Source organism: Triturus cristatus, chromosome 1_2, assembly GCF_964204655.1.
Source record: "Triturus cristatus chromosome 1_2, aTriCri1.1, whole genome shotgun sequence".
NCBI classification, from domain to species: domain Eukaryota; kingdom Metazoa; phylum Chordata; class Amphibia; order Caudata; family Salamandridae; genus Triturus; species Triturus cristatus.
This window is the reverse complement of record NC_140580.1, coordinates 33,626,385-33,643,108: the sequence shown is the minus strand read 5'-3', so window position 1 is coordinate 33,643,108 and position 16,724 is coordinate 33,626,385. Positions and strand designations below refer to the sequence as shown.

Genomic DNA, 16,724 nt, shown 5'->3' with positions numbered 1-16,724 from the left:
GAGGAGAGCAGAAACAAGAGCAAGCACACACCACCGAAAAGGCAGCGTCGTTTTCGGATTCGGGGGGCGTGTTTTGCTGTTGTCTCCTCCCTGAGACTTTTCGCAAAAACCACGCCCCCGATCCGAAAAGGACGGGGCCTGATCGGAGTGACTGACCTCTTCTCCAGTTGCTGACCAGCATTTACGAGGCCAGCCAATGGAGAACAGGGGAGAAGAGGGGCTGGATCAAGCCCCTCTTCTCCAAGTCATTAAATCTCCGACTTCCGGTTCTGCCTTTCGGCAGACCGGTAGTCCTCGACCTAAAAATTTAGATAATCTAGTTTCTTCAGAGCATGCCATACAATTTAGCCTTTGTTGCTAGTTTTGCAATCCAACCCTTGAGAGACTTTCTCCCAATGCTGAAATATTTACTATACTTAAACTCATTCAACAATCAATATTTTTTCTTTCTTTCTTTCCTGCATTACCTCTCCTATTTGCCTTCCTTGCAGTTGTACATAAAATGTATTGCTCCCCTCTTGCATACCATTTTAGACACTCCATCGAGCACCCTAACAGTCTTCACTGGCCACCTCATTTACTTATCATCAGAAATGTGTTAATTATGTGCCTACATATCCATTCTGCTTTTATGCCATCCACAGTCCACTCTACGCAAGCTTCCTAAAGCGGATCATTCTAAGGTTCTGAGCTTTCACTTTTGTATGAACTGCCTCTACACCTTCTTCTAGATGAAAACAATATCATATTGGTTACTTCGTCCCCCTGCCCCCATCATAAGAAACCACATCTAATCTCACTCCTCACACTGGATTTGTACTATATCATTTTAGCATCAAAGTATACCTCACTGAGAGCAATGGGGGAAAACACATACCTAGGATGTCAACTGAATGGTTATGTAACAAGTTATCACTACAAACAGTGCACAAAGCTGGGATACATAGAAAGTTTGTATTCCTGCATACCTTTCACAAGCCAAATTGTGCAGCTTACCACATATGATCTGCTTTATCATTAGGCGATAAGAGCCATTATAAGAAATAGAAAACTCTTAATAGTAGCTGTTATAACATCGTAATCAAAACCTTAGTGCTTTACTGTAGCCTCTTATACCATTACCTAAGAACCATTTCCTACAACAGCTTTACTGCTATAATAGGACGCATTGTGCTTGTCAGGAGGGAATTATGAGCCTTGAGAGTGACCCCCAAGAGGCAGTAATCCACAGAATAAGCAATCGTGGAACACAAGAACGCGCCTCTAGAAAGTACAAAACAACATCACAAGAATGTTAGCTGAAATATATATTTCATTAACAACTGACGAAACAATACAAAAAGGTATTTGCTCTCGCTTTTCTTTCTTTATTAAAACTGTCATTTATTACATGTAATGTCAATGTTATAGGAAAAAACACGTCATAATAGCGAGCCTTTCATTCCTTACACAAGCCTTTTTCCCAGAAAGATTACAGAAATCAGTACCACGTACAGTACAGTCCAACAGTCCCAAATAGGAATTATGGAAATGTTCAATCATAAAAAACGGACGTTACAGGAAACACCCTTCGGCAGATCACTGGAGGGAGAAGAAACTGGACTGACAACGATATTGAAATCAACAATGCAAAAAATAATCGAATATCTTCAAACCATGTCCTTTCTAGGAGTAAATACTTGGCACCACAGAGGCTCAGTGCCTTCTACAAATTGTAGCACTGCCTCCAAGCATGACCCATTTACAGCTGGTTCTCCTTTTCCACACCGTGTGCTACAACATTAAACACCTTCTGCAACTCAATAACAAATACAGAGTCTCGACCTTATCACGTATAAGCGAAAATTAAAATATAAAACACTGAAAATGTAATTTGTTTATAGAGCTATGTAAAACAGATTGGCCCAATACGCTATCCTAATGTTTGATGAGAAAATGAGAGATATATATATATATATATATATATATTTTTTTTTTTTTAAATGAATGAAAAGTGATGGTTAGCTCTGGTACAAGAAGTAACATTTATACATAACAAAGAGTAACCATTGTAAAATCCTCAGAATCAACCCCTGCACCTGTATGTTCTGGAATCACTGTCTAAGGCAAGGTACAGCACAGCTGCTTACCCAACTAGCTATGTGCTGTGCAAATGTTAATAGATATTTACGGGGATAAAGTGATACTTTGTGTACGACATGGGACTGGTGGTTGGCAGGTAGGGTTACTCTATATTGTGTTAAGAGATTTGGATATCGTGCACATTTTGACAGTCAGTAATCTCTGTGCTTCCTGTTGCAGAGCAGGGGCCTGTGATTGTGTTTTTGTCAATTGAAGTTGTTCATGGGAGGCGTCAGATGACAAGCCAAAATGAACAAGTGTAGTATAGTTTTATACTGAGAGTTTTTTCCCATGGTTGAGATTCCAAGGATAGGGGTGGATCTTGCACATTTCCACGCAAACGGTTGTAGTAGGGGTAACCTCTGACGACCCTCCAAGTAGTCCATGTCATATACAATGATGCCAACTGGTTTTGAACAGGAGCAAGATTGCCAAATTACATGGTTACATTATAAGGCAATATGGCTAAAAGATATGAACAACTCTTTCTCGCTACCACGAAAATGTCAATGTATCCTTGAAAGAGTAAATGGAAGGAAAAGATCAACATAACATTTTTCCACAATGAGGCGCACTGGAGAAGGCGGAGGTTGGGGCTACCTCCTCTGGTCAGCATTCATTCAGGCTTTGGACATTTTGTACCCTATTTAATGTCTCCCTGTGATTACTTTCATGTAAGTTTGAAAGCATTAGGGTGCAAGAATGATTGCAACTAGAATACAGAAAGAGGCATGTGCCTTGGGTTAGTCGTTCATTCGAATGACCTGCTACCCTGAGAAGTTTCTTGAAACACAGATTGCTTGGTTCTGCTCTTAAGTGAAGGCTTAAGGCTTTCCACATTTTGGGCCCTTTGCTCCCAGTCACCCACTGCCATATTTTCGAGGTTTGAGAGATTGCTGGTTGTTGGACCAAAAGAAAGCAGCCATGTATTGCAGGGATGTAGGGGGGCAGGTTGTGCACATCTGGGACCATTTTTCACTATGCACTATGAAGAAGTATAAGCGGTTACACATTCTTCTTGATTCCACCAGTAGCCAGTGGATGGATCTCATTTGGTCAATTTTATTTAAATAGCTCTTTATTCAGTTTTAGCAAGTAAAAACACACAGTATAACATACTCCTCCAACTATTGAGGACATGTGATCGAAACATACAGCAATTATTACATTGGTCTTCCGTGGGCCTGAGTAGGAACATGACACCACTGCAGCAATCAGAGTATTTTCCCTTTCATTATGCACAGCATCAAAAACCCAACAGTTTAACGTGTGGCTCAAGCCCGCTCCACCCTTCATTAGCTATGTACCTCCCACTTTTCCATACACTCACTCTTGTCTCTCCAGGGCCCCCAGATCTTCTTGAATTTGCGTGGGCAACCTCTTGCCTGGTACGTTAGATTTTCTGTCCCCATACATGAATCCATGCCTTACTCCCACTTCCGTATGGGGTATGGTAGGCATAGTTAGCGCACCACCCTCCCCCGGTACTTAAGGAATATCTCTACGAGCCACCATCAGAGCCAGGTGGCAAAATGTCGCGGTGGACCCTGGGTTTTCTCCTCGGGATGACGCTGATGCTATAGAGGGGTCCCCCTCCCATCCGTCCCCAGCCCGGATTTGTATAAAGACCCTCGGGCTCAGGAGACAGGTGGGCGAGGGAAGGAAGGGAGGAGTCAGCCGGGAGAGATACCTGAAACGAGACAAGGAGATGTTTTAGATGCGACTCTATTCTTTCCCTCCCCGTGGACAGAGCTCTCTCTCCGCAGTGTTCCCCGCTTTACCCGTCTCTCTCTCTTCCCTTGATGGGTTGATCAAAGGTCGGTTTTCTAGCCGTGGTCCCTGCCCAGTTAACTGCACTGGTGCGAGGACTAACGTTCGTAGGGGTGGTCCAGGGCTGACGCAGGGGTTTGCTCTAGGATTTAATGCTCTGTTGCGAGGTTAGCCCAATGCTTCTTGAGCTTCACCGAAGCCGCCGGTGGCGCTACTACTCCAAGCCCAGGTATCCGTGGGGCCGAGGAGCGCTGTGAAAGCGGGTTCCGTGAGGAAGGGAAGGGTATCTTGAGCTTCCCCGAAACCGCCGGCGGCGCTACTACTCCAAGCCCAGGTATCCGTGGGGCCGAGGAGCGCTGTGACAGCAGGTTCCGTGAGGGTGAGAAGGGGATCACTAAAGGAAGAACTAAATAACGGGAGGAACTTGGGTACCTTCCCGCGGAGCCTCGAAAGTGTTTGAGGACTAGGAGGGCTACGGCACGCAAGTACGGAGGGGTCTGAGCCCGGTGTTCACGCTACGACTCTACGCTCGAAGAGGAGGAGCGGAGGAGCGTACGGACAAACTCGGGCGCTTGCGCTGCTACTCCTTGCTCTTCGTGGAGGAGGAGCGCACACCCAGGAGGCGTTGGCCCAGTCAATCCGTGGGCGCTTCGGGATGATTTGCAGGCGTAGTCACTCACCTCTCTCACTGTAGTCCGTTGCAATAGAGGAAAGGACGTCTCTGAATGCGGGGAGTTTCTGGATTGAAACTCGGGCTGGGGGAGTCCTGATAACTCGGCTGGAGCGGACGATGCAGGGTAACGGGCCGTTGACAGGAAACAGGTCAATCTGGAATCATTGGCACCGCCCCTTGCGTCGGGTCGGCTTTTATGTTCGGCCGCGCTCACGGTCACGGGGAGCGCGTGGTCGCTGCGCCTCTTGGGAGATGTAGATCATGCGCGTTGTCCACTTTCGGAGGTTGCTCGGTTCCGCTCTCGCCCTCATGCGTGATCATGACACAAAATAATAGGGCATATCGGTCCAGGGTTTTTTCCGCCCCAGATGCCAAGTGAGACAAGTTGGGGTGTGAGCCTTACTTCGTTGCCCAAACCATCCGATAGTCTATCACCTAGCTGATTCCAGCGCGCCCCAAATTTAGGACCTTCCCACAGTGTATGCATCAGGGTGCCCTTGAGTTAACAGCCCCTCAGGCATTGTTTGTCTGTGACTCGACCCATACGGCACAGGCAGGTGAGAGAGTGTAGCTCAATGGTAGATTTGTCAAGTTGAAGGCATAACTTGGTAGTTCGACTCCGGGCCCACTACAATCAATCAACCTATGAGGGGTTTTATTTGTTCTTTTTAGGAAGGTCAGTCATCTGCATGTGACCTAATATTGGGGCAATAGACATAATCGAAAAATCCATTCCTCAAATATCATTCTAAAAAGCCAAATGACCAGGCTACAGTACTGGAAAGGAAATCAGATACCTGAGAGCCTGAAAACAACAAAGTGTATGATCTGATAATGGAGAACATGGTAAGGACAAACAAGATGCAGGAGTGGAGACTGCCAATTGACTAGCAAAGTGGAGGACATTCGGTCACCTGGCCGACATCTCCAAATTGCTGGATTTAAAGACAGAGAACCCCTTATTCTGCGATAGATGGACCCCTATTCTATGAAATAACATACAACCAGGTCGTGGTCCCCTGGCGTGCCTGCCGCCTACTCTTGGGGACTGCGCCTTAATAAAATTAAATATTATTAGATAAATACCATACATACATGTGAAAATGGTAAACTGAAAAGTAAACATTTAAAAAAGCTCTCGAAGGGGGAAGGAATTTGCTAATTGGAAGGTAAAAATTAAGTTGGTATCCTTACTTTGAATCATGGGAACAGTGCAAGTAAAGCAGCTAGAATGCTGCCAAAAAGAGGGCATGCTTTACGAGCAAAAAAGAAATTGATGTTATGGAATCTAACATATTGCTTTGTCTTTTAGAAATAAAACTACCTTTCGAAAAGCTTCAACCTGCCCATTAAATTTTGCAATTATTTTGCTTTTGAATTAAATAAAATAGTTAATGATTTGTCTACTGGTTTGATGTATACTTGCTTCTGTGTGTTATTTTGAGGTTTAAATCGTAGACATTGCTTACACCGGGGTCACTGGATTCTAGTAGCGACACAGTGTGGGGGTCCACAGTACTCAAAAGGTGAAGAACCACCGCACTATATCACGTTTGTTTTGAAAATAATCTGAGAGACGAACAGCGACTATTAAAAGTTAACAAAACTAGATGACTGTGGATATTAACTGGTGGTTTTACTACGGTGGTGGTGTAATGTTCTTTTTTCTTATTACAAAGAAAATACAAAGACAAAGTAAAAAGAATATAATAAAGGTCGAGTTGATCATCTAATGTCTGCAGAGGACACATCCCTGCGACACAAGAGCCGATTAGTAATTAAAACAAGAACAGGAAAAACTGGATTTGTTCTGCGTGAAAAAAGAACAAGCCAGCCTGCTCGAAACACAACATGAAATCCTCCGAAAGTGATACAAAGTTGTTAGCTCATACTAAAGATAGCTTCTATGACTTACTGCACGCTATTATCAGTTACAATGTTTGCCAGTTACAGATATGACTTTCCTCTGATTGCAGTTGCACGGCAAGCATCAACAAGACTGCGTGCGTGCTGTAAGAAAATATATATATATCATTACTGTCCCCAATCAACAGCAACCTGAAGTCTCCCAGTGAAAAAATGCAGAACCAAGATAAATAAAGAGCGCCAATGAGATCTTGACCTGCAGTCAGCAGAGCGTAAATTTAACACGTCGAGTTAGGCCGACCACAAAGTGATTAACAAACTGCATACTCATCAGAACCTGGACACGACTTTATTTTCTAAAAGAAAGCAAGCCACGGCTAACAGGGAAAAGATATATGGCAACATTTACAAGGGGTTAGAGATTATATCTATATCGAAGGAAGTTAACTGTAAACCCATATACACAATAGGTTACAGTGCTCCATCTCTAGGCACAAAGTTTTACATATATTTTTTTCAACGGAGCACAAGGTGATCCTTCAGCAACGCTGAGTAATCACACACGCAACAGAAGTCACACTAGCCTAATAGGGCTACGAGACATAAGGCATGAGAATCTAGCGATTCACGAAGAGGGTCAGACGTTGTACGGGTTACAGGCTCTCCTCAAGGTGGTGAGTGAAGATACACCGCTAAACAATCAATTCATGGCGGAGACCAGCTGTGGAATACTATGAGCAGAGGATTCACCCCTGTGAGGAAGAATTCACATAAAGTGGCTTTCCTTGAATTTCAATAACAGCTCAAAAGTGTTTGTGGTGTAACATTTCATTAGAAGAATGGCAGCACAAAGCACCCTACTGCTCCCGTTGATTCATTAATATTGCTTGACTGTAAACTCTTTACTGGTATATAATGATGAATGTTACTGGACGAGCATGCAGTGGATAATTTGTGAAAAGAACGTTTCTGGCAAAGGATATCTGCTTTTAGAAGGTGGAATAGAGGTTGGAACTAAAGCTAGTCACAGCACAAACAAATGATGGACGGAATGCTGAACACATCAAAGTTTCACACCCTTCACAGATCTGGGTTAAATCCATTGGTTTTTTTGCTCGCCGCACTATTCCACTTTATATCCAACCATATTCAAATCAGTCTTGACACTGCTCCCCATGCCCCCAGCCTGAACTTCCAGGCTAGGTCCTTCCTGGACCAGAAACAAGCATCCCGGGGCTGGTTTCAGGGCATCACCCTTCATAAGCCAGGCTAGGTTGAATCTAGTGGCGTAGCGGGTATGGGGCCCACATCTGGGCATACCAAACTGGGGTGGCATAGTGAGCAAAACAACAATAGATTAAACCCAGATCTCTTGACTGGGGGTGAGTTGTTGAAACTTTTCAGCACTCTGTCCATCCTCTTGTTGTGTTGGTTATGTTCACCCTAAGTGGACCCCAGTGCCCAAACGTGGGTCTCTTGCTCGCTGTGCCACTGCATTTCAAGCTAGTCTGGCTGATGAGGGGTGATACCCCAAACCCGGCCCCAGGATGCCTGTTTCTGGTCCAGGGAGGACCACGCCTGGCAGTTTGGGCTGGCTGTTTCCATGAGGAGCAGGGTTAAGACTGATGTGCATATGGCTGGGTCCAAACTGGAGCAGCATAGTAAGCAAAAGAACAATGGATTGAACCCAGAGCCTTGTGACTGTGGGCGAGTGGTTGAAAAGTTTCAGCACTCCATCCATCAGATTGTGGTGTTTACTAAAGACAGTCCGGCACAGTCGGTTTTACTTCTCTGTCAGTTTTTGTTCAGCCTCCCCAAGATCACATAGCTGTCTTCAGGCTGCAATTTGAACTTTACATAGTTTTTAGGTCTCGCCTGAGCCAGCGCATGGGCTGCACTGGCGTGACATTTAGTGTGTGGGCTTTTAAAAGTGCTACCACAGCTTTTTGGCTGGCATTGAGTGTGTGGTTACGGGCACAATGACGAGCAGAGGCGCCATCTGGCTTTCCTCTCTCGTCATGGTGTGTGCACATCGCACACCACTTGCCAGCCTGCTTTCACTTTTGCCTTTTAGCACGCGCGCACACAACTCCCGGGGTTGTTATAGTCTGGCCGCCCGCTGCAGCCCAAGGCATCTGGGAACCCTTCGCTGCTCCTCCGTCGTGGCCCGCTCCAGCGGGTCCCCGCTTCGGTTGGGAAACAGTGGTCTCACGCCACCACAGGCCACTTAGGCGAGAATCCCCCCACAGCGGACCCCGCTCTGTTCTCTAGGGTGGTTGCTTTTTACCTTTCAGACCCCCTCGCTCAGGCTGATCTCATCCTCGAGAGTCCTCATGTGGCACTCTTCACCCTCAATCCATGACGCCCGTGCAATCGCAGGGTCTCTGGCCACCCAGCTCTGCTCCTTCAGTTTTTTAGGGTCCGCTGCCGGCCCTGCTGCTGCAGTCTATGCGTGGGAGGGCTTCCACCCCTTGCACTCTCTTCGAGGGATACGCTTCTGAAGCACATCAAAGCACCGTCCGTTTCTCCACCGTAAGCTGTTCCCACCACTGCAGCGTATCATCTACTCCGCCTTTTCATCTCTGAGCGTCTGTGGTCATTCAGGCCCCCCCCTCCCCCCCGAGACCATCTCATGCCGTCCTCCACATACTGAGTAAGATGGTGCCACCGGTGTGCTGGGCCACCACTTTCCTGGAGCTCGTTTTTTTTGTATCTAGCGCTCGTGTTCATCGTTTACAATTTGTAGTGCTATTAGTACGTGCACTTTGCAGTATGGAAGCGTATATAGAGTATGTCAGTGTGCATTTTTCTTAAAGCGCACATTGACATGAACCCCATTCAGGCACTTTACCTTTCTTGCCAGTGAAAACTGACGGAATGGGGATATCGTGTCTCGGTGCTAAATGGAATTCCTGTTATCATCCAGTGGAGTGGTCCGCCTTGTAAGGCTAGACTTTCGAGCTAAGAAAGCAGGTTAGAGCCTGAGCTCAACATTCTGTGATTCAAAAAATAAATATGTCCTTGTGTAATTTAACTGTTGCCCAGGTAAAGCGCTCCAATACCTCCAGCCGACTTTGCGCTATATAAAAACATACCAAAAAGTATATTTGAAGTTACATACAAGCAGGGAAGGGTGGTACTACTGCAGAGTTATGTTTTTTTTTTTACTCTGATGGCAAAAATGGACAGCCCGAGAGGGAGCCGTCTCAGCACCTGCTTTTAAGAACTGCCGGTGCTGAGCACCGGCAGGACCTGGCCCACTGTCCTGTTTACACTCTTTCTCTCCTTCTCACAGTCTGCAGGTGTTATTTATACGATTTTGTTCACTCGGTATTAAAATGCACGCTGGAGTTAGCATTGGTATTTATTTACCACCAGTCACAGCTTGGCGGTATTTTTCTGTGTAAATCTAGGATAGAGTGAAAAAATCTCTTCTGATTGGCACAAAGGCTTAAACAGGAGTGTGTTGAATTATAACCGGACGCCAGTAATAATGAACAAGCATTGGCATAGCCAATAGGTCTCGCCTTTGGGACCTTATAAGTGTTTAACCATGCAACAGTTGATGTAGTTGCACCAAGGATAGTGTGCTGCATAACTAAATACGTGTAAGGTCCCAAAAGCGAGACCTATTGGCTATGCCAATGCTTGTTCTGTATTCTTGGCAGAGCCATGGAAGACCTGCAAACACAGTGTAATGTAAGGTACATCAGTGGCCAGATAAGGAACAAATCTTCTTGAATATTTTCACCTAGAAGAGCAAAAATATTTTCCACTAAACTGGGTTTGAAAGATTTTCACGAGAAAATCTGTGCCGAGGTCATCGACTTAAGAAGGGTAGATCTCAGCCAAGTATTTCATTCATCAATCGAGTTAGCTTTAAGCGTTTTCCTACCACAAATGTGAAGGTTAATCAATGCCCCTGATGTGGCAGCGTACGGGTCTGCTGTTCAAATCCTAGAGATAAAGATCCTTAAGTCAATCTCAAAGCATTTAAATGTGAGACCCCCACTGCCAAACATGAAATGGGCTTCTCTGAGACATTTAAAAACCATAAACGGGAGAGCTTTCAGTGATACCACATCTGATAGGTAAAGCACAAGAACAGAACTTGTGTCAGTTTCTCCAAGATGAGAAAGAACACAGTAATTCTACAAAGACTCTGCAACCTTGACTACTGACTTCATATGAAATAAGGAAAGCAAAAACTAGTGTGTTAAAGAAAGTATATACGCTGAGGCAAGCAGTCTTGAACAGCCAATCTCAAACTTTTTAATCCAAAAAGCAGGCAATGAGTGTGGCCCACAGACTATGAACAGGATGGACAAAGAAAAAACACTACCAAGACGGAAACTTCAGACTAACAGAATCATCATCCAACAGTGAATGGCACTGAAGGAATATTTTTCTTCCAAAAACAAATTAGAAGAAAAAATACAAACACAATTTGCTCATTTGGCAGTGGTTGCAAAGTACTAACCTTTCAACAAAGAATGTAAAGAACAATTAAGAAATATTGAGGAAAGCATTGTCACCTGGGAACAATCATTCACTCAATGTGTACCAATGAAGTACAACTAAGTAAGGAACTGGCCAAAGAACCATTTAGACACCAAAGGCAAATTTGGGATGAAATGCAATATTTGGTGCACAGTCAAAGAAGAAACTTGAACCTTACAGGGCTGCATCAAAAATTGATTTAGTGGAAGAACGTAAAACCTCTCCAACAAGAAGGCTCTTTAATCTCGATTGACCTTCAGGTGGATCTTCAGATAGCAAAGGGCAATTCTAAACAGATGGTGAACCCCAAGAGTAAGACAACTTTACGTTGAGAATCATAAGAGATGGAGTCATCTAAATAGGTTTCCTGGTGTTTATCTGGTTACTGCAGACACACAGCCTAAAATTTAGGGGGATTAGAAAGATCCGTCCACATCACTTAATTCCTTCACAGAATGCAGAGATGGAGAAGGAGGAATACATCTACAAAGGGTTAAAGGAGGGCTTCAAACAGAGTCCCTTTGCTAGAGTTTTATCTCATTGTCTTTTCTACAGCTCAAAGGCTGTCATTTACAAAATAATTTTAGATCTGGGATAAGGAAGAAAAACTGAAAGAAAACACAGCATCTCACACGGCCGTATGGAATACTGTGTTTTGTTTACAATTTACTTTTGTACCATGCGGACAGTCACAGCTTGACGTTACATAGTGATGTGAACAACAGGCATCAAGATCTTCCCATTTAACGCATTCATTGTGCCTACCTCGAAAAGATGAAATGTTAGCAGTACTGATGAGATTCTAACCAGGGTGCAACAAATTGTACCTGGTATGCTAATGCAGCTCCATTTAACCACAGAGTTGCAACTAAGTTTCATTCACAGCTGAAAATTCTGAAAACTTACGTTGATTCTGGTTTCTAAAGCACACATTGCACCAAGCACATTTCTACTTGGTCATCCATGCAGTTTATATAGGGTAGCGCTGCTACTGCAATCAAGACACTCAAAAAAGCATTGGACAATTTAAAACACAGTTGGAAAATTACACTTTCATCTCCCCTCAACATAACTCTCCAATTCCCTTCACGTAACCTTTCAAGAATCAGTCAGCATGCAGTAAATTTGCTACTTATGCTGGTGCTCCCAGCACTCCCCGAAAGCCTACACCATAACCCCTCAAGCACCACTCCTAGCAGCAAATTTTGATTTGCCAACAACCCTTGTTCTCGACTGCTGCACACTACAGCCAAAACATAATTCTTTCGAGTCCTTGTAAAACACTTGTTCAGAGACTTCTTCTTCCAATATCTCCACTCTAGTTTCTCATAGAACCTATCAAGCCCCCATCCCTTTTTTAGGTCTCCCAAAACTGCATGAAGTAACAGTGCGCCAAAATAAAGCCCTGCTATTGACCTTCAAAAAGTGTAAACATCCTGGAAAATACCACTTTCATGATCTGGCAACCTGATGCAATTGAATAATTATCATAAAAAGTAATGATCTCTTCATGTGTGTTTTTTTTCAAACAGATTTTATTGGGGTTTTACTCATTGCATTGCATACATCTGCTCCCGTGAGTCTCGCATGTAGACATTCTTACGTAGTTGTCTTCCCCTCTCTATTACAGTGTTGATCCCAACTTCCACACCAAACTCCCAAGATCTCTTCATGTGTTGTTGTATGCCTTATCACAAAAGATGCACAAAGACCATACACTTCACGTTTCCTCATTCCTTCCAACCATCCTATTTACACTACAAATCCTTTCCCTAGCACTTAGTTCCACATTGCTCACCCTTCTTCAAACTCTCAGTGTGAATATAACCCTTAATGTTTCGTTATCACCTTTTCTGTTACATGTTTGGCAATGCTTTACTTTTGTGGCTTTCTTTCACATTATTCATACGTTGGTTTTTACTGTGAAGTAGAGGGCACCCTCCTTGTGGTGACCTATCTAGCAAGAGGTCCTCCTCTAGCCCTCCCCTAACATTGCAAATGCTTCTAGCCTCCCTTACCCCTTTCTCTAGCCTTCCCACATCTTACACTAGTAGCCTTCACCCTCTAACCACAGTACCGCCCTTGGTTCGAACTCCAGCACAGTATCCACTTCCTTGCTAACACACCTGTATCCTGTCCCTCTTGCACCCTACCTCCTATCCCACCTGTACATCCTCCTCCATTCAGCACATCTCCTCCTGGTCCTCTAGCACCCATTCTCTTCTCGCCCTATCACTCAAACACCGTCACCCATTCTCATGCTTCTGGTGAAGCATCACCTCCTGTATATTTCACCCAACACACTCTCCTACTCTTTCTTTAAGGACACCCTACTAAGCCCCATTCCCTTCAGCACCCCTCCCACAATCCATTCTCCTCAATCCATCACCGTCCTACCTGCACTGTACCATCAACAAACACTGTTCCTGTTTCTAGCAAACTGCTTGCTTAACAGTCCCCAAATACTAATCTACTCCTAAAGTATATCATCATCAGCTTAGCCAGACTACAGTCCACCTTGCTTCAACACTCTGGTCTTTCAGTACACACTAACTCCAGTCCTCTAGAGTACACGGTCTTACTCCAACAGCCACCCTTCTTCCAGCCTATCATTATTTCCTTCAGCTGCCAGGCCACTAGTCATTTCGAATCCCTCCAATATCTCTCCTAGCCCTAGACCACCCAGCTATAGTCTAGCATTATGTCAGTACAACTCCTCGCATCTTCCTCCTATGGTCAATCCCGCTCCTTTAATCCTTCTATACGATCTCTTTTATTAAGCTTTGCAGGGCTTCATCACACGCCATTAAAACGCCCAAAACCGGCAACACAAGGACTATGCCCTTGTGTGGTGTTTCAACAGTCCCGCCAGCCTCCCTTCGCCAGCATAACACTCCATCCTCTCCTTAACCTTCAGCACAAGTGTCTCCACCCAATACTCCAGGAACCCACCTTCCTTTGTCTATCCCTCGTCACAACAGTCTCATTGCCTATATAAATCTGGCTCTCCTCTCCAACACCCAATCCAATCGTCATCCCGATATGACCACCACTCTCCTCTGTACTCGGCGCATCCTTTAACTACCTACCTTTACGATTTCCAGCCCAGCCACCCTCTTATCATATCATATCCCCCGCTCTTTACAACACAACTTCAGCACCGCTTCTCCCTTATCACAACACCTAGATCTCCGCTAAAGCATCAAGCACCACAGACTCTAGTTTGTACCCATTCTTGCTCTTCCAGGGCCACAATTTCCCCTAGCCCCAAAAGCCCCGATTCGTACTTTCGTATTTCCTCCTTAATCTTTCCTGCGATTAACACCACAAACACCCTTCTGCTGTCACTACGGCAATCCCTTCTCCCCCATCTTTTGATAAAACACACTTTACTTCCCTGCCTTTCAACACCCATCATCTTCCTATCCTCTTTCTCCTATGCCCTCTGTCTCTCAAGCACGGAGTCCCTTCAGTACCTACTCCTCAACCGCTCTCGCCTCCCAATCACTTACCTGTGGGAAGCGCTGACTTTCCCGAAAGACTGTCCTGCTCTCCGCAAGTCCGGAAGCGGCAGCAGTACCCAAGTCGGAAGCGATGGCCGCCGCACAGCGTAACTTCCGTTGAAGGAACATCTATGCCAGAAAACAGCTTGCATAAACATAGAGAGTGGACTAGGACTACAGCCGACCCGAATGGAACGGGGATAAAGAGATCACAGTCGCAGTAAACAACAGAAGGAGGCTATTTTCAAATCCTCTCTAATAGGATTGTGGCTGCAGTATCGCGACGCGGACTCGGTTATTTTGTGCTCAGAACCATAGTTATTCCGCGAAGAGAACTTAATTATATACAAGAAAATGCAAATTATGCGGCACTTTTGGTTGAAGTCTTACTTCGCTATCTTGTCGTTTAACACACGTTAATGTGCGTGTGCAAATATTTCATTGTGTCATCACTTAACTACCCGAATACAGCAATCAGTATTCGAGGTTCCAGCTTGCTTTTGTAGGTGCAAAAGGGTGCCCAAACTGAGACATTTTACCTTTATCAGATTTCACACAATTTACAGGATTGGGGACTGTGTTAACCACAATTTCATAAAGCAATGTTTCCACTCGCATACATGCCAATATTTTAGAAGAGCAAAGTGGGAGATTAAAAAAATAATCGGGAAAATATCACTTCAAATCATTTTTATTGAATTTTCCAAGAAAAGAGCAAATAAATAATGATAAACACAATGGTAAGATGATAAACAATGGTAAAATAAAAGAATAATGGTAAATGAAAGAATACTGACAAATCATTAGAAAAAAACTAAGTAAAATAGAAAACAATAAGTTACTCAAGTGCATTACAGTGGGAGTCGCAGTGAAGCTGAAGAGACATACAGGTGGTCAAACAAGCACAATTTTTACATGTGTAATAGTAGAAAATACAATATATTACAGGTGAGATGGAGCAGGTAGTGCAAAATTGTGTATACCTCCTCTATTTTGCTTGAAAGCATTAATTGAATAACCTACTTATTATAATTTACTAATTGTGTGCTGTGATAAATTAAAAAATTAACCAATTTGCATACACAAATTACACGTGGGAACTTGCTATTTGCATGGCAAAATAACTCTAATAACTAAAATACGTACGCATATTAACAGTAGCATATGTGATAATTAGATATCGCATGATTTATGTTGCTTTTGTGATGTTTGCATCTTCGTGGAGGACCATAAAGGTGAATATACTGCTTTAAATGTCGCTATATGCTAGGAAAATATTAATACATAAAGGGATTAGTAAGGGTATAACATTAGAAGCATCATTTCTTTGTATTAATTACTTTTTTGTGTTTGTTTCGCTTACGTTGACATTTGGGCCTATCGAAACATGGCGGAAGGAACCGAGTTCAGAAGTGGCCACCGTCTCGTGAAACGCGAAGTCTACTGCGCAGACTCGGATGGCTCTGTGAACTTCCTAACAGCCTCTGTACACTCCGTTCCTGTCAAGGATAGGTTATTGGTGGACTGCCAAAGACCCCGGAAACTAGATACTGGTATAAATGAACAATGGACTCTTACAACTAGAAGTCGAATCTTTGCAACAATCAGTATTGGATCATCACCGGAAACGTATTAGCAAAATCCATGTGAACCTGGACTGTCCAAAAATCGGACGTTTGCCCCCGACCAATCGGAATCTTTCTCCGCCCAAAAATGTTTCATGTTATCCCAAATTTTATTATAAAAGAGTCATAAAATAGGGAGGTCCTTCAAAAGCAATTCAACATAGGAGAAATATAGACCAGAATCGGCTCTATATAATTATGCAATGCCCAGCCGGACATTGAAGTTTAATGATCAAAAAAACGGATAATATAGACATACGTGTGAATATCGAGTGGGACACAGTCCTGCGTCCTTCAACACTTAACACAATTACATACAGTGCCACATAAAAGACATTTATCAGGCTGAAGAGAGAAGCTTAATGCCGATAGGAAATACAAGGGCAAGCTTTCAAGACGGTACAATGACATGCACAATTTTTAACATATGTGTTTAACATGCATGTTTGTACATAGGGTCGACGACGTTTCGATCTATTTACGCAATACATAGATCATCATCAGGACTAGTAATTAACAAGCCTGAGAGTACAATTCCTCGGTTGGAGGCGAACAGAGTCGTTGCTAACAATTGGGAGGAACCCAGATGGGGTTGTTGTTCGGAGGACAAACGGCCATGAAGCGGATAACAATTGGAGGCAACCGCTGGAACACTTGTTCGTGACG

At 44.0% G+C, this 16,724-nt stretch overlaps 1 protein-coding gene across 2 annotated transcripts in view; it reads right to left on the bottom strand.

Annotated features, from left to right (window-relative positions):
- Positions 1–14,578, bottom strand: part of ADIPOR1 (adiponectin receptor 1) — a 253,445-nt gene extending 238,867 nt beyond the window's left edge. Inside the window, exon 1 of one of the 2 annotated variants that reach the window (XM_085600309.1) lies at positions 14,443–14,578. The gene's annotated coding sequence lies outside the window, so the exon portion shown is untranslated. The remainder of the gene's footprint in view (positions 1–14,442) is intronic. The other variant, XM_085600318.1, reaches the window with a different exon arrangement.
- Between the last annotated feature and the right edge of the window lie 2,146 nt (positions 14,579–16,724).